The sequence below is a fragment of the Xiphophorus maculatus genome, chromosome 20 (assembly GCF_002775205.1).
Source record: "Xiphophorus maculatus strain JP 163 A chromosome 20, X_maculatus-5.0-male, whole genome shotgun sequence".
In the NCBI taxonomy this organism is placed as follows: Eukaryota; Metazoa; Chordata; class Actinopteri; order Cyprinodontiformes; family Poeciliidae; genus Xiphophorus; species Xiphophorus maculatus.
In genome coordinates, this window is record NC_036462.1 from 22,648,833 (window position 1) to 22,669,923 (window position 21,091).

Consider the following 21,091-nt stretch of genomic DNA (forward strand, 5'->3'; position numbering starts at 1 on the left):
TGACTAAATTGAATTGTGGACGCGGTTTCCAAATGTCAGGTTTAAAAAAAAAAAAGAAAGATTTCTTTTTTTTAACACCCGTGTTTAATTACAATTGTGATCTATTGTGGATTCTCAGAATTATGTTTTTAAGGAATGATTTCTGTCTGTTTCTTCCTACCAGCAGAGCCTGAGCAGTCTGGAGCCATTTGGTCCAACTTTCATTTTTGATGGATTTTATTAAATAGGTCAGCAATTTTTACCACTTAGCTGGCAGACACACACACACACACACAAAAAAATAATTGAATAAAGCTGGTAAAATAACTACATACTCTACAGCAGATATACTGTAGATATACAGCAGTCCTGGAGGGCCACTGTCCTGCAACCTTTAGCTGTGCCTCTGCTGCACCACACCTGAATAGAATAATTAGGTCATTAGCAAGGCTCTGGAGAACTTATCTACACAATAAGGAGGCAATTAAGCCCTTTGATTCTGGTGTTTTGTACCTGTGGCACATCTAAAAACTGCAGGACAGCGGCCCTTGAGGACTGGAGTTTGACACCTTCTACAGTTCTACAGTGTGGCCAAGTTGTCCTTGTATTTTGATAAATAAATAAAGTGAGAGATTATGTGTTGAACGCAGCTTGGAAATAAGATCTGCATAATAAGGATGGTCAGCAACACTGTGGTTGCTGGTGGACTTAACTCAGACCAGGACATTTTACAGCCAGTGAGCAGTCCAGCCCTGGACATTTCCTGGACATGACCACAGTGGTCAGCTGAAAATAAAAAATATGAATATTCATAAATTGTTTATATATATATATATATATATATATATATATATATATATATATATATATATATATATATATATATATATATACAGTTTCCTTGTGCTAAGTAAAGAGACTAGGGTAAAATGTAAAGTTTTATCAAGTCTTAGCAACATGCTGGACTTTTAAATCAGGCATGAATAATTTAATTACATCAATGTAATGTAAACATCAGTTGGTATGCAGTATTTATTTCAGATGGTCCTAAATACACATTTTGGACACCAATAAGTTCTCCAGACTATTGGATTGATTCTCACAGATGGCAGTGTTGAAGACGGTTTGCATGCAGATCCTTCTAGAGTCGCTTTTTCAAAAAAGGAACCAGTGACAAACATTCACTAGCTGTAGATAAAGCACATGCTGGCTCAGTCAGCTGAACTACATCTAATATTAAAATTATAATAATGCAATAAAGAAAAAGCTAACTCTACCACAGAGTGTTTTTTGGTATATTTTTGGAGAAGGTTTGAATTAACTCAGTTTGCAAACATTTAATATTGTATTCTTGTTTACTGTTTTAGTTGCCTTTTAAAATTATTCCTCCCTCTTAATGGCCATTAAAGTTAAATGCAAATGGACATGTTAGCTCAGTGAAAATGTTTAGCAACTTTTAGAACAGCCGGTAGCTAGCTTGTCAGGTCTCACCTTAATTCAGTTCAGTTTATCTATAAAGTTCCAGTTGACAAAATATGGCACCTCATTCAAGGTGAAGCCAACCAATACAATCAAAGTATTACAGTAGATTGAAATATTCATAATTAATGGCAGTGCAGTCAAGTTCAGCGTGTGAAAAGTTTTCTGTCAAAGGACATTTATAAATTACTTGTAATAAATATTGCTACTGGCAGGCAATAAAAATAACTTTGAATGTAATATGAAAAATATTTTTGGAATAACTGAACCCAGGTAATAATCCTGCACTCAGCAACTAATATAGTTACTGATGGGGCCCTTAGAGGAACTACCCACCCACAGCTTAGAAGTGGGCCCCCAAATAAAATGTAGTAAAGGATCTTCAAACAAGCTTGGGCCGGCCCTGGGAAACTTCTGGAATATTTCAGTAATTGTACGGACTCTAAATTTAGGTTAGCGTTATTAGTCTATGTCTACATAAACATATTGTTTATTTGTTTTTTTAGAAATAATTGTTTGAGACTTTTAAAAGGCAGAAAATGGTGAGCAAGGACTGAGCAGCAGAGCTGATTGGCTTGACTGTGCTTTGTTTCTGGCGGTTTCTGGGCTCATAATTTGTACAGGCCAACATCTGTTGCTCTCTGCCTCCACAATAGCACAACTCAGCAAGGATGCAAAGCAGGTCAAAAGATCAGTGCCTTCCCCTCATCTACACACACACACCCGCACATACACAATAGGAGAGCGACAGAGAGCCAGCTTTCCTCAAACGCTGTGCGCCACGACTTTGCGCACGTGCTTTACAGGCATTACGGTAGCGCAGCAAACTGTCCCCCCGCCACACACACACTTCACACACACACGCGCGCTCAGCCCAAGTGATTCAACCCTGATTTCCAAGCGAACAAGCGAGCAACAAGACAGGATGCCAAAAAGTGCAGACCAGAGGGGAGGTTTTACGCGCTGATCGGGCTTCTTCGAGAAGAAAGCCGGCGGAAGAAGGTGCAGCAAGTGAAGAAGACGAAAGAAAGACGCGTTGTTTCTCCCGCTGCAACTTGCGCTCAGTGCCAGAGTTTTTAGCGGCAGTATTGTTCCGACTTCACTCCAGAGGGGCCACTCCGAGGAGAGAGGACGCACACAAAAGGGGGGAATAGGAAAAGGGACTTAACGAGCACGCTTTTTCTCCGCTTAAAGAAGTAATGGTCTTAAGACCCTAGATTTCTCTGTCTCTCGCTCTCTTTTCCTCTCTATTGTCCCCCCCCCCCAATTTATGCCCGATATATTTTTTAATTTTTTCGCGTCCCGTCGGCTTGTGCGCCCCCCCCTTGTTTGTCGCCGTGAAGAAAGAGTGTGGACGCGCCGGGGTCTGAGGAGCAGAAGCGGGCTGTCCACATGGTCCAACCGCTGGCGTGAAAGTTGACTTCTTCAGAAACCCAGAGAACAGGTTGATGCATTATCTCTGCACTTTTACTTTTTCGCTATTCCTTCCTTCCTCCCTTCCTTCCTTCTTTCTTTCTTTCCGCGCTTCCATTGAAACTCTGATACACAACTTTTTTCCCCCACATACTCTGTTTGTGAAGTTTATTCGTACAGTTGTACCATTAGAGTAAATATAACACATGGGACACGACCATGATTTCCTATTTTGTCATGTTTCCCCTTTTTTTTCTGTCACAGCTTCATTCCAACTTTCACTATTTCTCACCCGAAACTTTAAAAAATCCCTTTTCTTTGAGCCACTTGTTGTGATCTGTTTTCATTCGCAGAAAGATTATCGCAGTATTAAGTTTGCTACTTTTATAAAGATAAGAAACGATTTGTTAAGATTTGTTTTGAAATGTCTTACTTCATTGCTATAAACAAGTTTTTTTTTCTAAAAAAAAAAAAAAGAGATCATTTATTAACGCGATGTTTCTTGGCCACCTTCTGCTTGAAGCTTTTCCTTCAGAGACAACAAAAACTTTTCTCTTTGTCATAGAAGCAACTGAAGTGTCGAGATCTAATTTGAGGAAGACAACTTAAATAAAAAAAAGAAAAGATTTCCTAACAGTTGTGATAAATTTACTCGAAGCTTTAGTGATTTCATGGCATTTGTTTTACACAAATGCCACAAACGCGTTTTTCGTTTTTAAGTTTTAACCTTTTTTTTAAAAAAAAATATTTTTAAAATTTTGCTAATAATTAAACTACGACGATTAAAATGATAGAAAAGGACTTAGATCCCCTGCCTGGAGATAAAAGGGCTCTTGTCTTGAGGAGGGAGGGGAAAAAAGCTTTTCGAGCTGACATGGTCAATAGGTTTGGGGGAACAATACTTTCTTTTCAAAAGATTCTGACTTTTGAAACTAGAGTCGCTCTGTGAGACCTCACCGAGGTTTGATGTGTCCGCGCTGCTTCCTTCATTTCTATTTCGTTATTATGATCTGCTGGATTGGACATTAAAAAAACCAAACAAACAAACAGCAAAAAAATCTCGTATTTTAGAGGTTGGAAGCAAGAAAAGTTATAAAACAGTATTAATATGAATTGCAAATATTCAGGGCTTCATATAGGATTTAGTCTAGTGTAATAAACCGAAGCTCAATCAGCTTGACTATATAAATGATAGTAACTTTAATAATAATAATAATAAAAATAATAATAAAACACCTAGTTTAGGATAAAACGGAGAGTGCATTGTCAGATTTGATGCTGCTCCAGATTAGTCTTTGTCTCAGTGTGGAGACTAGAGTCCAATCTCTGCAAGTTTTGCCTCAAAGTAGGCCTCCACCACCACTGGCGAATTCATTTCTCAAAAAGAAAAGAAGAAGAAAAAAGACGTGTCTGCATTAAAACTGATGTTGCAGTGACGTTCTTTTTTTTTTTTTTTTTTTTTTTGTATCGTACCTGTTCAAATGAAAAGCAGCAACATTAAGTTAATAAAGAAAAGTTGATTTTATCTCATTAAAATACAAATTATGAAATAAAACCAGCCAGCAGATCCCTGCGCGTCAGCTGCACAAAAAAAAAAAAAAAAAAAAAAAAAAAGGTGGGGGGGGATAGAAATGAAATGACAATTAATTGCTGTTAGTTGTCTGTCAGTCACAGAAAAGCTTACAGGCCGTGTGAGTGCAACACCCTGACACGGGCATTATTGCCCTGTGATTGATGGGCGCGGGGGCATTTGGCATAATTAATTTTATTTACTGTGTCCTCTCTGCGCTGTTGTGCCCCCTCCCCAGCCGCCCCCGACCCCCCACCCCCCTCTCACTGCACCCCCTTCCCAGCCTCGCCACCACCATCGCCAACCTCCTTGTTCTCTGTGGCGGCATTTTCGCGACGTGATGACACACTTTTAATTGCGGTTTAATAGAAGATCCAGCGGGAATGAAAAAAAAAAAAAAAGGCTCTTCATCATATTTTATGACCTTGCCACAGTTCTGGAGTCAAACAGGCAGGCAGTTTTTCCTTTTTTGCGGTGGCGCAAAGCCCCAGGTGCGCACTTCATTTGTTAAAAAACAAAACAAAAAAAAACTTACCAGAGTTTAATCCATCAAGTTTTTATTTTGCGTGAAAAATCTGCGCAGAGTTACTTTTCAGGTTTTTGGCCTTCTTCCACTCTTGCTGCTATTTTTAAAATATTTTTTAAAATGGACATTTTTCACTCGCCTACTCAAAATTGGTTTGTGATTTTATGTTTTTCAGCACAGTTTTGAAGAATTGGGCAGTGTAATAATTAAATGAATTTGGTGCTAGGAAAAATATAAATACATGCTCCACAGTCAAGAATAATTGCACAAATGCTCTCTTAAAATTTGAAGCAGATCCACTAAATATGTTGAATGGAAATAATACTTTTTTTATTGTTATTTTTTATTATTATTTTTAAATATGTGACCTCCACAACTTTTAATTTTTTTCTTATCAGGCTGCAATTTAGTCTCAATTTAAAAAGTCTTTTTCTTTCCTTCTTACAAAAAAACACTTTATGTTCTTTGTATATTTATGTTTGCAATAAGCTGACTGATGATAATTACTGATCTGCTGAAGAAGGAGCTTTCCATTTCCAGTGTAAAAGCAGCAACATGAGCAGGATGAAGTCATTGTGAAGTGGCTGTAGTGTGAGGTGTTGCATTTCCGATACACGAAGTAATTATTTGAAAGGGAAAAGTGTAAAAGTGGAAGGAGCTGAAGGTGTCTGAGACACACTGACTCTCCCTGCCTGCTGTCGGCCATTGTCTGCATTTCCAACATATTTCCATCTGACTTGCTTCAACACTTTCCCCTCTTTGCTTTATTTTCCCCTTCTCCTCAGCAGCTTGTGTGTCTTTTGTACGTCCTGTTTTCTATCATTTCGTATTTGAATTCCTCCTCTTCTCCAGACTCCCATCAGATTCACATGATTGTTTCTGCGATTGCACATTGCTTAAATGATGATTTCTCTCTCTCTCTTTAAAAAAATTTTTTTTTTATAATGGTCCTGGAGTATGTGGAGTAGTAGTGCGTGCACAATGGGGTGTGACTGGAGCCGTGTAGGAAAACTGTCTAAAGAGACAGGCAATAATAATGAATCTCATGCGCTCTAAAACCCCTTCAATAGGATTAAAAGCCACCGACGTGATTGTATTATTCCATAAACTCTCTCACAGAGTCCTTACCTCTAGCATGAGTACATGTGAAGGTACATGTGGAACAGTGTATGCATCTCAGTGTGTAGGCGTGTGTATGTGTGTGTGTAATGCTTTTTTTCCCCCTCCTCAATCTACCTGTCCTGCTTGAGTGAAAATGGACAGTGTTTGAGGTTTTTAAATGTCCTGCGCGTTGGAAGCGCGTCGACCGCCCAGCGCTGTCTGTCTCTGCATCTCTGATGCTCTCTTCATTAAAACCCTCTCCCGTCATCCCAAACCCACAAGTCTGAGTGGGCTTTTTGCTCCAAAGTGATGTTGAAGAGCGTAAATATACCGCAACAGCTATAGATGTAGGGTTTGACCCGTGATAGATTTACTCCTGTTGGAACACTCAGATGTTCAAAAGCTGAAACGCTTAATATCTTCGTATCCATTCATTTGGGTTTTGAGGAAAAAGCCAAACTGAAAATGTTCCTAGGCTGGAATTTTAAATGTTGGTCCTGAGGCTAATGAACTATAAGGAAGGAGGATGTGTGGCTTCCCCCCCCCCCATTTGTATTGACTTAAAATCCCATCAAATGCAACATAAATGCAATTATATATTTCTTTATGAATTGCAAATGGAAAAAAATGAATGATTGTTTAGAAGTTTGGATTGCTTTGTGAGTGACTGACTGCACAGTGAAACTGCCGTCGCATTGCTTCAAACTGAGGCCTGATTATACATGTGGTTCTAATTGAACCTGTTATTGAGGAGAAGCTGAGGGGCCGAAAACGTGTGTGTCTGTCTCATAATAAATCCCACACATTTTTTTTCCAAGATTAGATGTGTTTTCTCGCGGCGGGTCATGCGGCGGTGCCGTACCGTAGAGTTGCTGTGTGCAGCAGACGGGGGAGAAAATTCTTCAAGTGTTTTTTATTTTATTTTATTTTTTTGTATTTTATTTTATAATAATATGATGTAAAGATGCTCTGATCTATCAGTCAGGGATCAAATTGAACCAATCTCTCCTAGATTGACTCTGGTCGCTAATCAGGAAATCAAAAAACTATTTGGTGTTTTTTCCCTTCAATCAGAACTAAAACTCATCCCCCTATTTTTGATACATTTTTTGAGTTTAATAAAAACCTGCAAACTTTTAATTTATTTCTTAATAATCTGTGGGTTTCAAAACTATTACCCTTGTCAGATTTATCTCTTTCGGCATCACACTCTTATGGAAAAAAAAAAATCTTAATTGACAAAGAAAAAAAAAAAACTGAAATTGGTATCAGCCAGGAAAGGTGACTGAATCATCTCTACTTATTTGGACCAGTTATTGCAACTTGACGATGTTCTATAGCCAGTGGTCATTAACACATCTCCACATCTAAGATGAGACATTTCCAAAGTTATTTTTTTTCTTCTTCATTTTTCAGTAATGCAGGCATTTCGCTGACTTTATCAGAGCTCAGCCCCATTACCAGCTGATGGATGTGGGAAGAAGTGACCCAATAGCTCAGAGCGGAAGAGACCGTTTCCTATGGGTGTGGAGGGGTTGGCTCGGGGTTACAGGCAGAGATAGAAAATATAAGGGGGAAAACCTGCCCGACGTGAAGGAAACAACTGTGTGAGAGTTCCATGCCTGGGTTGTCGTGGCCGAGGAAGCATTAGATCAGCCTCTCCAGAGTGCCGCTTGGCACCTGAGAGTTAGAGCTGGAAGGAAAGAGAGGGGAGGGGGGACTGTGGAGTCTGGAGGACTGAAAGCGGAGTGTGAAGTGAGGCAGTCGGAGCGCAGTTTGATTTCAGAGTCATGGCAGATCAAGAGGTCATTGGCGCAGATCGGGTAGAGCACTCAAGACGGTCAATGTGGGCTAGAGAGTGAAGAATGAAGCTGAGAGGACGCCTGTTGTGTTCAAGCGGAGCATCTTCCCGAAAAGCTCTTCTCGTTCATTGTGTCCTCCCGCTAACTTTGCATTGCTTCTGACAGCTATATTTGTGTTATGGATTTTCCTTCAGTCTGTCCTGTCTTCCTTTTCTTTTCTCCCTTGCCTCCCTCTCTCAGTTACTCCCCCAGTCAGCCTCCCTCCCCCCTCACCGCCACCCTTTGACCTTTTGTAAGCACTTCATCAGAGAGCCGTTGGTGTTTTCTAAAGCCCCGCGACAAACTGACAGGGCAGCCGTCAATCGAGCGCGGCGGCGGAGAGCCTCCCCTCTGAACAACAATGTGCTCAAACTTTCTGCAGCTTCGCTTTAATGTGCATTGAAGGGATGGCTGCGAAGGAAGTGTTTGGTGACAGCTGTGAGGCGCGACACTGCGAGTGTGGCGCACCCAGTGCCCGCGCGTCGCGCAGATTTCACAAAACGCCCGATTGAGTGGAGAAGCAACGCACGGCTCTCGAGCGCTCGTTTGTATGTTAAAAATTTCCAGAGTGGACATGATAGAGGGACAATTAAGAGACTCATCCAAGAGTATGTAGTATCTCATGAATTCAGATGCAGATTTCTCCTCTCATCTGTCTGCATGTTTGATTCTTGAAGTTCAACTCCAAAAAAGTTAAGCAGATTTATTTTTTTGGTATTTTTCGATATCTCCTGTTACACTGAAATATTTGGATTTCTTTAACTGGGTAGAGCGTAGATTAACATACGATGATAGGAAATTAGCCTTGCTGCGTTTCCCCCTGTTTCTTGCCTTCCTGTACTGAGGAGGTAATAACCATTTAAATGCATCTCATTATGTTTTCTAATCCGCAAAGTATCGAGATGCTGGCTAACACAGGCGAAAGTGAGGCTGGAGCACTGCTCTTTTATGGTATTAGTATTTGTGGTATTAGTTCCAGGGGACATGGGATGCCTACTTAAGCTATTAGCATGTGAGGCGCCCGCAGGATGATCCATCCCCCTGACAGGACGAGCTGTTAGCCAGTGTTAAACCACATCACAATGGGCTGCCGGGGTTGACGGATTGACAGAGCTCCAGAGCACCACTCGCCTGGGCCGCCCCCTTCCTTCCTTCCATCCACAGCTACATAACATCTTGAAGATTTATTCACTTACGGCGAGAGCAAAGCTGGGGTAAAAATACTTTCTCAAAACTAAAATACTTTGAGTGGGTGAATTGGAAAACAGTAGAAGACAAAATGGTTCGTGTTTCTTACACCTTTGGTCCTCATTTTCTTGTTTTTTAGTCTGCTTTGCCCCTAAAAAGAAGTGACTTGGTGGCTCTGCCCAATAGGGTTCAGATGTAATGGCTTTTGTTGGGATGATCGGAGCTCCAGTTGCCACAGATAGGTTGCTTCCAGATGCATTGGACTGAATGCGTAGATATTGTGTTGTTTAATGTAGCCTTATGGTAATTGTGTGCGTGTGTATTCAGCAGAGTAAAAGTGATGATTTGTGCTTTATTAACTCAGCTGGCTGTGCTTTTCAGAGTCAAAACATTTCCACATTTGACTTTGAAATCCTTGCAAATGAGGGAAAAATCTTGCTCTCTTCCTCAAGCCAGCTGACCAGCAGTGGGCTTAACCAGGTAGCGATGGGGCTTCATTGAGCTACTTAAAGCTTCATAAGACTGTAGAAAGCTTTCTGGGATCTCATTAACCATATTTTTAACGAATAGACCAGTATGATGTAAACTGAATCTTGTAAAACTGAAACTCTTTTGAACCTTTGTCCCTTATTTGTAAAATTTATGGCTAAAACTTTCACTTGAAAGAAAATCAAGGGAAATCTGCCATTTCTCTCAGTGATGGTAAAATGCGTGATTATATGAAAGAAAAGAGAATGTGGCTACACAGATATCCAGTTCCTGCAGAAACAGCTGGACATATGAACTGCTATAAAATGAGGGAAAACTAAAGTTTCCACCAGGAAGGCTGACTTGTACCACCATTTCCATTAGGAAAGTTTTACTTTAAACGGTCGTACATTGCTAAAATGTGGAACTAAATGACAAAGAGAGAACATGGCTACAGAGACTTTCAACTCCTGCAGTGTGCTGGGGTCTCCGTCATTTTCTCTGACGTCTCTTTTTTTGTTTTGTTTTGAAGCCATAACCTTTTAAGATTGAAATACCCCCGATACTGACCCACTTCTTGCAACCAACAGTGATCAACCATCCTTCATTATTCCTTCCTTGAACACAGTCCCCTAAGTTATGTTTTTTTTAGACAAACATCAGCGGTAACAAAGAGACTGATCAGAAAGCACAAGTGTTGTTCTTCTTAGCGATTAAATTTCTCCAAATCAAACCAAAATAAAGTTTTCCAGGCAGGCTGAGGCAGCAGTGTGGGTAGAGTAGTAGCAGCTCGTGCCGGTTTATCGGCGAGCATTGAGACTCCGAGTGTGTATGCAAGCACACAGGCACGCACGCACGCTTGTGTGCGGTGGGCATTGTTGACCAAGAGACATCTGCCACTAGATTATTCCCAGCTGTTATCTGAATAATTGTGTATCCCCCACCCGACACCTCCCTCCTGCCTCCACAACACTCCTCCCGCTCCTCCTTTGCTTGCTGCCTTCTTTGCCCCCACGTCGTTGGTTCCACCACCTGATGAGACAGAGAGTGATGGGTCTCTTCTTTAGATGCCTCACTCCCCTCTTTCTTTTTTTTTTCTTCATAAGTATGTGAGCTTTCGTGCGTGCGTGCGCAGAGTGCATGTATCTGCGGAGCCTCCCGGTCACCGGTCGTTGTCTGACATTTGTAGAAGGATTTGAGCGCCTCCTTCCACCACTCCTCCCTCCCCACCCCTGTGGCTCTCGGGGAAATAAAAGTAGCCTAATCCTGCCAGATCAAGACTGCTGTCCACCACAGCTTTACCAGCCTGTGAATTAGAGCCAGCTCTCATGTTCCTGGGGAAGGAGAAGGGGGCGAGCGAGGAGGTGGGTGTGTTTGCGCTGGCCTGACTGCTGGCCTGTGAAGCAGCGTTAACTGTTTGCTGGCAGGATATTGGGCAAAGAAGTGCAACTAAAACCAAAAGGAAACCATGTAAAATAGGGGAAAAGGCATATCATGTTGTTCATGTACAGTTTAGGTTTCTTGGCCCTCAAGTTTTCAAATTAAAAAAAAAAAATTAATATAATTGTTTTTATATTACTGAAACAAATATAAAAACTAATGCAATTTTTGATTTTTCTGTTCTTTCACTTCCCCCCTCTATATCTACAAAGCCACACACAAGAAAGACACAATTTAGCTTCTTTCGTGAACTGATTTTTACACGTGGCAATTATATGAGCTGGAAATTTGCATATATTTTCTATTTGTTCTTTTGGTCTTATTTTTTTTATTTTACTTTCAGTGTTTTAAGATAAATGTTTGCAACATTCATAAGGCTTGCCAGCCTTCCACCGGCCTGCAGAGTTTCCTTCAGTCCTGCTTCGGGGTTGAATAGAAAAACCTTTTTTTCCCCTGTTGGAGTTCCAATAGTCACTCAGTGTGAAGGACTCCACATTTGCTGCTTCCCTTTTCTCTCCCTAGCTTCTTATTGTGTTGCACTTTTTACTATCCACCCACCCCCAATGGAGGTCTTCTTGTTTTGTTTTTTTCCCCCCTCGTCTTCTCATCTTTCCCGAGTATTGTGTTTCCTCTACAATCTTCCTTACATCCAAGATCTTTGTAATGTTTCCCCTCCAACAGTTGCTTCTTCTGCTTAGGCCATGTTTCAGCCAGATTAAATGGTGAATTGGATTAAATCAAACCAACGTTTGATTTAATCCAATTAAATAGAGTGAATGAAAAGTAAATACTTTGTTGTAAGGAAAAATGGCAACAACAAAAAACAACCTTGTGAAATAAATTACAAAAAAAACTGATTTTAGATTTTCATATAGATTTAAATTGATTTGTTCAGTTCAAAATTTTTTCTTGCATTGTCTATAAATCTATCTCAAGCAAGAAGCTTTAATTGTAATTTTGATAAGTTACAAATTCATTTTTGGACATTTTAAAATGATTGAAATATGCTTTATGCTACAGAGTGAGACACCTGCTTGTCCCTGGACCACATATCGTTTTCTTTCTATTTTATCTTACTCAGAAAAATAAATAGCAGGTGATGGGCTTTGATACTTTACCTTAGACACGATGACCATCGGTGCCTTTTCTGACTGGAAATATTTCCAAAATGAGACACAATCTTTTCTGTACGCAAAAGGAAAGGGCAGTGGCCATTTTTTAAGCCAGCTGCCTAGCAGTGGGTGTCAACAAGTGGGGGATGGGGAAGCGCTGTTCTCTTCTGCTCCATGAAGCTGGATAAAAAAGCTCTGTCTCCCTGGCATGTTCTCTGTCATCGTTCAAAAAATGGGCTTTTGATTTTTAAACATGCAAATGGTATGACAGAGAATCTTTTGTGGACCTCTAATCAATTTTGCAGCTGAAGATCTGATGCTATGACAAACAACAAAAGTTCTGGGGACAAATAATGAAAAAATTCTTCATGATCTACTGGTTACTGGGTTATTAGATAAGCCGATGCCAAAAATGCTCATTTGCTCACTGAAGGTCAGAGCTGCAGTGTGCAACCTGTAGCTCTAATCGGCAACTTCTGCTGCGGCAGGTTTCCATTGTCTAAAGGTCAGTCGGGGACCGTGCATTAGCCTCGGAAAGTTGTTAGCATAAACGAGGGAGGGGACCGGGGGAGGAACCAAGGACTAAAGTACAAAAAAAGAAAAGAAAAGAAACGAGGACAGGACACAGACAGGAGGGGAGGGTGAGTGGCAATGAAACCCCCGGCATGCTTTGTGGTGTCAGGCATGTGTACGGCTTCTGGGGGGCTTTATGCGAAGTTTGCCTGCAAAAACCTGACTGAAGGCTGGCTGGGTTTGGTTCTGAGCAGCTCCCTTGTAGCAGGGTGGTGGTGGTGGTGGGGGTCGGTTTGCTCAGTGAGTGGGTGGAAAAGGGAAGTGAGAATGCAAAAGAAAAGACAGAGCAGTGCGTAAGACAGCAGGCATGCCATCGGCAGTTGTCCGTTGCACCAGGACAACGGACAACTGCGATGGCAGTCACTGATCTAAGAAACACAACTCCTGACTAAAGTCTCCGTCTTTTTTTGTGTCCTTTTTCCGTCTCCCTTGCTTTTCGCTTTGCTACTTTCTCTTCCTTCAGCGTCCCACAGATCTACGCTGCCCTTTAGAGTGCTTACTATTGACGTACAGTCGTGCATTAAAGGAACACAGGCTGAGCCTATTTGCAGGTAATGAGAAAAGGGGGGCCTGCGCTGTATTGTAACTTGTTTGACCTCTGATGGTGGGGTCAAGTTCATCCTAAAGGGACTGTAATTCTCTCCCCTCTCAGCTGAAACACATGACAGTACTCCGGAGGGAGAGTGAACAGAGAGCGGGGCTGGATCTTCTTCATCACAAATTTGACATTATTTCTTAGCCCCTTTCTCCGCTTGCTCCCCTTCCTCTTCCTCGTCCCCCTCTCTTCCCACAGGGTTAATTGAAGGGGAAATTGATAGTTCTGTGCGGTAATTGTGGCCTTGAGAATTCTCTGTCTCCCACAGAGAGAGACGAGGGCCGCAGTAGCAGACACAGCTATGCGCTGCAAGAGAAAACCAGAGAGAAAAATATGAGTGAGAGAAGCAGATGGAAAGAAAAATTGAGAAACTCGAACGGAGCAACCCCCCCCCTTCCTCCCGACGCCCCCGTCCCACCGCTGCCTCCCAGCTGTAGGTTTGATTGGTTGATGAGGGCGCGGGGCTGGTTGGCTGATGAACTGAGATTTCTGTGCAACTTTCCAAGCCAGGCTCTGATAATCATTCAATTCATTATCCAATCAGCGAGACTTGCAACACGACTTTTTTTCCCCCCTCACTCACTGATTCTCCCTTTGACCCCCCTTCTCCTTCCAATCCTCCCATTGCTCCCCAAGGAGTCTGGGATGGACAGATGAGCGGAGTGCGCCATCTCAGTTCGGTTCTGCTCCGCTGCATGCTGAGGCAGAAAGAGACTTATAATCCACCAATGCCAACGGTGACTGGACGCTATGCCTCAAATGTTTCTCTCTCTCTCTCTCCTTCAGGAGGGGCTTCTCTTTCCCGGGGGCAGAGCTATGTAATTAGTCTCTTTCCAGAAATAGAAAACTAGTTTTTCTACAGACATTTTGTGATGTCACCAGACATGAGCTCGTGTGAGTTTCTTACTGCGTGAGAATCTTTGAGTAAAATTAATGTGTTTTTTATTTATTTATTTATTTTAAATATACAGCTAAGGTCAAAATTATTTTTACCCCTGGAAGATGTGGATTTTAAAATGATCTTAATAAGAACAAGAACTTGAGAGAGTTATCTTTCAAAAAACATGAAAAAACATAATTAAACCATGTTTAAGGAGTATTTTTTTAAAAGTTGGTTTGTATTTACAGTTTATTAGAAATGGCATGTTAGAAATATTTATCACAACCTATTCCAATATTTAAAGTAAAAATCTTTGATATAAATGCTGATAAGCTATTTGTGTTTGTTTCACTGGTATGTTATTTTTGATGATGAACTCTTTGAGGTTGTATGGCTTCCTTACCATCATCCTAGTCTTCAGCACAGTTTGTAGATTTTCTAATAGACTCAAATCATGACTCAGGACTTTACCAGTATTTCTTAATATTAAAACAAAGAAGCAAAAATTATTCCAGCACCTTCAAAAATAATATTTTTTTCTAATATTATTTATGTTATCTATTAGAGTTTGGCAATCAAATGATAGCAATATATATATCACAATATTTTTTCTTTCTCTATGGACAATATACTAAAAAGATCCAATGGTAGTAAGAATTGCTCCGTGCTTGATCACACAAAATTTGGTTGACAGAGACGACACAGTACCTTTTTGTGCAGCTTTTTAAATTTGTTTTAACTTGTTTTTGGCTCTAGTGACCCTTATCTGACTGTGATCTGATAGGCAAGCAGGCTGTGAGGGAGGGGCAAGGCATGTGGCAAAGGTCACCAGGCCGGAACTCGAACATGTGATAATCACGTCGAGGACTCAGGCCTCCATACATGAGTCGCGCACTGTAACCCGGCGCCATCGCCGCACCCAGCTGCAGGTTCTTCAGCTAAAATGTAGTGTCTCAAAGGAAGAGAAGACGTAAGACATCGTTGACAAGAAGGACCCAAATAGCTCAGTCGTGCTGAAGTATTTAGGCTATTTAAGGTTTTGGTTTAAAACCAAAACCAAAGTGTGTACTGAAAATTGTGTCGGGCGTATGTTCAGACCAATTTGGGGAATACCACCGATCTGTTTTACCACCCAAACCAGTGTCACCTGCCGGAGCACACATAATGTAAAACATTTCGGTCCTAGATGAGAGTGAGTGCTATGTGCTACAAAAAGAAAAATGCCTGTACAGTGTTACTATCTGACCCAGCAAAGCACAGATTGACAGCACTAAATGCTCCCCTAATTGGAATTAGATTTTTTCTGAGAAATGAAAATGTTTATCTCAGTTTTAAAATTTTTTATCTTTCAAAGTTGGTTAAATTTGCACTGAGGATAAGAAAATACATTTCTTTTTCCAGAACAAGATTATATAATTACAGTATATTGCTTTTTCCCCTTGTTCCTTAGTTTTGCTTATTTTGTCTTTTTATATTTCTTTTTTTGTTGTTTATTCTTAAGAATAGCAATTTTAAAATGAGCTAATCCAAGGAGAGATTTTGAGAACTTACATTTTAATGCCTTCATTTATTTGACATCAACAAAAGAATATGTCAGTTTTTGTTCTGTTGTCCTGTAATGCTCAAAGGTTTTATTTTGAAATATGCCTCTTTTATTTATCCAAAGCAGTTTTGTGATATTTGATAACATGTCGAACAATTAAAAATAGATCTTTGAAATAAAAACAACCTTCTGATATCTTCTGATCTCAATTAATAGTACCAGAGAACATTAAATATTGGCAAAACATTTCATGTATAGCAAATTTTAGTTTATTGTAATATTGTAGTAGCTGCCTTTCTTTCCTCCAGTTGCACAGCAGCAGGTGAAACAGAGGCAGCATTACATTACTCTATGCTCCATAAAACTCTGGGCACTTTGCTTTTATATAATTGGAAAGATTACAAACTGTTGGTATGATACAAAATGTTTGCAGTTTGAAAACATGGCTTTTTATTTACAGATTGGTGAATAAATCTTGATATGATTTTATAGCTTAAGGCGTCCTGTGACAGAAAATCGGACGTTTCTTCCAGGGGTGTAACTTTTTTTTCCCACCTTTTTGGTCCTGAAAGTTTCTCAAAACGCTTAAATGCACAAATAAATGATGAAAAAGAGAACATGTTTACACAGACGTTCAGTTCCTGCAGAAACGGCAGGTCTTGTTTTAACTCCGGGCTCGTTTTTATTTAGTCTCAACTCAGGCCGCCCCAAGGCTGTCACCCAGGCAACGTTGCAAGTGGGCGCTTGTGTTTTCTTCCTATTATTTAGATTTCTTACTAAAATTTGCCGGTGTATTCAGTCGTCTCTTTGACTTTATCTTTGCCATTGATTCGTTTTTTTCCTCTTTCTCTCTCCACTCTCTGGTGTTGCTCTCCTCTCTCCCCCCTCCCCTCCTTGTGTGCTTTCAACGTACGTTAATGAGAATGTGTTAACGAGAAAGAAAGATCTATTGGGTGTAGCACAATATATCAGAAAGGCAGAGGTTTGGACGGAAAAAAAAAAAGAATAAAAAAAAAAAAAGACAGCGGGCCCCTTCAAAGAAATCCTATTCTTGTGGTCGTGAATGTTTGATGAGACAGTGAAAAGTTGCCCCTCTAACGTCATGGTGTCTGAACAGAAAAGAACAGGACCGTTCTAATCATGGCGCGCAGAAAAAAAAAGAAAAGACTTCCCACCCGATTTAATTAACTGATAAGAAACAGCTTCAAATTAATTTTTCAAGGATGTTAGATTTTGATTAAGAAACTCCTAAAAGAAATAGACGAATAATCAATTTTTTTAATCAACTTACCCAAATGGTAACTAGTTAATATGATAATTCCAGCAATTAGGGCAAATACTGTCAAGCAGCAGTTTCTATGCATCCCGTTAAAGGAATTATAATATCTTTACATCTAATTATCATGGTGATTTAATTTTTTTGTATGGCTACCTCTCAATTTTACCATTCCCCTTTTTTCCCCCCCATCTGTCATCGTAGAGATAATGAAATGAGCAGTTCCAGACTGTAAGATGACGAGATTTGTGTAAGAAGTAACCTGAATCTGACTTCCTTTTTTCCACATGCTACATTTGAATTGATATTTAGGGAAAAGAAAAAAATTGCTTTTTTTTTTCACCTTTTATTTTGTTTTACCATTTCATTTGGCTTCACGTGGAACGGTTGGCTAAGATCTTTAGATTGCAGCAGATTAAAGAAGCAAAATTGTTCCTGGTCTCTGTGTGTGTCTTTTTGATGAGCAGTTAGCGCCGATTCTAAATATTCTCACCACTCCTAATCCAAAAATCACCTGTTCAGTTCTTTGAGAGGAGGAGGAGAAAAAAAAAACAGATTTATCCCTGAATGAAAGCAAGATCCGGTTACTCACATGCACATGAGTGTGTGTGTTTGCTTCTTTAATTGGACATGGATTGCAGCGGAGGTGAGGAAGGGCCAGTTGAAGAGAGTGAGGGGTGGGAGGTGGGGGGGACACGGAGACGGAGCTGGATGGAGATAGAGTTCTTTACTTCAAAGGCAGCTTACAGCCTGGACAAACGCTAACCATGCTCACATACTACCAGAACAGACACACACCTACACACCCCCACACACACTCCACATCCAGTGGCTCTTTAGCATCTCATGAGATGAATATCCATCCCCTCTCGCTGTATCCCCTGCTCCCTGTGTGCTGAACATCAGTGGAGTCTGGCCTTCAGAGGGAAATATTGACAAAGCATTTGGAGAGATGGAATGGTTCCTTTAATTATATGCTGCTCTTATGATGCATGGAGTTTCTTCTCTGGCTGCTTGCACACACTCACGCACACGCCAGCGCTCGCACACGCACACAAGCCTTGCTGATCAGCTGAATAGGTATTCCTGGCACCAACCCCACACATATTCAATTAGCAAAACTCATTAGCAAAACTTGGCATTTGTTGTTGTTTTTTTTCTCCCCGCCCCCCACCTCCTCCTTGCTCAGAATTAATGGTTTTGATATGCTAATTAGCGGGTAATTTAATTTCAAAAGGCCTCAATTAACAGCAGCGTTGTGGACACGAGGAAGTTAAGCAGCATAATCTAATTTGCATTAGTAACGAGCAGGGAGTAATTAGTCTCTAATTAGCCACTTCAGACAGCACTTGTGTTTACTTTCCTAATGAAGTGGAGGGGCTTGCTTTTTCATACAGCGACGCTTGCGTGGGTACATCCAAGCGTGTTTATGAGGGTGTGTGTGTGTTAACATTTGTGTATGTGGAGGTTCGGGGTACAGGGGCGGGGGGGTTGGCACCAGCACCAAAGTGGCATATGGCTTACAGTTTGGCTCCGGTTACATATGTTCACACAAACACACGCACAAAGTCACACTTGCAGACACACAAAGAGGTCATCTCCCACCGTCTTACGTGGTTGGACACATCCACGCCGCGGTTTACACTCCATTGAAACATCTTCATGAGCTCACTTACACATGCCGCCAGGGATTGACTGTGTGCATTTGAGGGGTTTTATCCTGATATTGTTTCCCCTGGCGGCAGTTTTTCTTTCTGCTGCAATAGCTCGCAATGTTTTTTCTAATGCTTTTTGTGTGTGATTTTGATCTTTTTGTTGTTTGGTTTCCAGCCACTAGCAATATTTTTTCAAAATTATATGATCTGATATAGTATTTTTAGCAGAGCATGAAAACTGTTGTCATATTCGCAGCTTTATCAGTGTTCAATCCAGGGTTTGTTTTTAAGACGTATCTACAGTGGTGACAAAAAAACGATGCGTCTCCACATCCTTTTTTTTTTGTGGTGACACATGGAGAGAATGGGATTTGAAGTTGGAAGTTCAGTGGCCTTTCTTGATCATTTGCAATTATCTCTTTAATAATATGAATTTATTAAAGAGAAGGTGTGTTTGAATACATTTCAACATTTATGTTGTCATTTGTTATCCATCCACCACTTTTTGGCTCCAGGCCAATTCGAGTTCCCATTTTTGACCTTGCATTGCCATATCATGACTTCCTAATTCAATGCTTTATCTGTAACCATTATTAACTCATGTATATATGCCATCACATATCAGTGTATTTTAGTGTTGTAACAAAGTATGTTGATTATTTTGTCCCTAATTGTTTATTATTTGCTGAAAATGATGAATCCAATGCATTATAACAGGTTAAGATCTCTGATCAATCCACAGCATCTCCAGACAGTATCAATGTACCTACTATAAATGATATTATAAATATTTTTATAGGCATTATAAAATCATATTTTCTTACATCAGACTGTGGGTAGATTACAGATTTAAATCAAAATGGTTAGGAATTTGCCCCTGACCGGTACAAATTCACACATTCTCTGTACAAAATATCTGCTCCATTTTGTAGCAGAACTGCTACAAAATGACAAAGAGAGGGGAGAAATAATTTTTAGTTTTTGGCCTCTTTTACATAGCACTTTTTAATTTCCTTCCCCCATCCTCCTGTATACAGTGGTATTGTGAAACAAATGGTGCTAAAATGATATTTTGGCTTTGGGTTTTGGTGCACCACCCTGAAAGTTCCCAGCAGCCCCCATCTTACCACCCTTTTCAAAAGTTTCTGGAGACAAAATTAGGGGCAGGGCATCCAGATAGTAAGGGAAACAGAGGAACAAACTGATCAATTGCTTTTTTCTTTTCTATTTGTTTCTCTTTTACATTTATTCCATGATATTATCAATGAGAGAATTAGAAATAACAAGTGCAGCCTGTTTTGTGATGAGCATCCCAAGAGTTTAAACTTTTCCATTCATGCCTATTTCAAAAACAAGTCAAAAACAACAGGCTCTCTTCAGATTTTTTTTTTTTTTTTAAGGGAGACGGGGTGGAAGGGTTTAAGAGGAGGAGGGACAAGCAGCTGCCCTATTAGTCCAAAATCTGTTGTTCAGAGGAGGTGGGGAGAAGGGTGGAGCAAAACCACAGAATTTCTACAAAAGAGTGCGCACACTTTTTTCCACCCTTTTGTGCAAAGAAGGCTATGTTCTCATATTTTGCCACAAATTAAAGCATATTTAACCCCTGTCACCTATTCAGTAGTAGATCTTGTCCTATTTTTACCCACAATCTTAGACGTGTAGGCCAGGAGAGACCATAGGGACCCCATTAGGAGACAGCCTCTCTGATGGAAGGTGTTTTTCTGGCGTCTTTTCCTCGGCGTTCTCTGGGAGGTCACGAAGCTGGGTGAGTTCCTGCAGCGAAAGAGCCGGGTCAGGGTGCAGGCCGACAGAAGTCGGCAGACTCAGTGGGCGTGACATTATAAACACAAGAAGTCTTCGAGAAATATTCATACCTCTCGAGCCCTTCCATACTTTGTCACGTTGCAGCTTCAAACTGCAATGGATTTCATTGGAGTTTTATGAGATAAACTGACCCAAATTAGCAGACAGTTGTGACGTGAAAGGATGAAGGACACGAGCGAATTTGTGTTCAGCACCTTTTACTCTGAAGGCCTCGGGGGTTTGTTAGGAAACATCAGTGAACGGAAATTCATCAAGAAGACCAAGAAACAAAGCAGACAGGGGTAAAATAGTTGAGATGTTTATCACTCATGGAGCTCCGTTAAATACGTCACTTGAAAACGGAGACACAGCTGTCCACCTAAAATGAGGAGCTAAATAGATCCTGAGCTCAGGTTGGTGTGCTTGCCAACACAAGTGCTTTTAGTCATCCACTCCACAAAAATGGTCTTAATAGTTGATAGTTTAAATAATGTCATTAAAAGTCCTGTTGGCAGTTTGACACAATGAATTCAAAAGACACAGCAAACATGTGGAAGAAGGTGTCCTGCTCAGATGAGACCTAAGTTCAACTTTCGTACACGACGCATGGTCTAAAGCTAACCACAGCAACAGTGCTCTTCTCTCTGAC

At 40.6% G+C, this 21,091-nt stretch overlaps 1 protein-coding gene across 2 annotated transcripts in view; it reads left to right on the forward strand.

Annotated features, from left to right (window-relative positions):
* The first annotated feature begins 2,301 nt into the window (after positions 1 to 2,301).
* The window catches only part of foxp4 (forkhead box P4), a 110,432-nt gene continuing 91,642 nt past the window's right edge, over positions 2,302 to 21,091 (forward strand). For both annotated transcript variants that reach the window (XM_023353493.1, XM_023353494.1), the window contains exon 1: positions 2,302 to 2,902. The gene's annotated coding sequence lies outside the window, so the exon portion shown is untranslated. The remainder of the gene's footprint in view (positions 2,903 to 21,091) is intronic.